Source organism: Antrostomus carolinensis, unplaced genomic scaffold (genome assembly GCF_000700745.2).
Source record: "Antrostomus carolinensis isolate BGI_N321 unplaced genomic scaffold, ASM70074v2 scaffold12463, whole genome shotgun sequence".
Taxonomy (NCBI): Eukaryota; Metazoa; Chordata; class Aves; order Caprimulgiformes; family Caprimulgidae; genus Antrostomus; species Antrostomus carolinensis.
The window spans coordinates 33,187-33,662 of NW_010307300.1; positions in this window are offsets into that span (position 1 = coordinate 33,187).

Below are 476 nucleotides of genomic sequence, written 5' to 3' on the forward strand. Positions count from 1 at the left end.
TCACTGAGCATTGCTGGATCTGCAGCCGTTCTGTCTGATTCACCTTTGCCCAGATGCTAGAATTAATAATTTTGCTCTGTAGGTATTTATTCTTTCATCCCAAAGAAAACATCCCAATACTTTAAGTGTCACAGGGCAATAGCTCTGATAAATAGACAGGTGTGACATAAATCCTTTTAACTCTTTGCATTTTTGGTAAATAGGTCGCTGAAATCCAATGAAGTGTCATAAAAGTGCATCGGCATTACTGCCACAATGAAGTAACTTCTCTATCCCCTGCCACACTCAGCCTCTGGGACAATGCTGAGCTTCATCCTCTGTCCCTGTCCCCATGCTCATCTGTGGTTGGGTGCACCACACCAATCTCTGAAGGTGGGGCACCTGACATCAAAATACAGGGTCATCAACTAGAGAGAAGAGGAGCCCACGCCTCTGGGTATCAACGCCCTGTGAGGAACTGCACTATGGACTTGTCT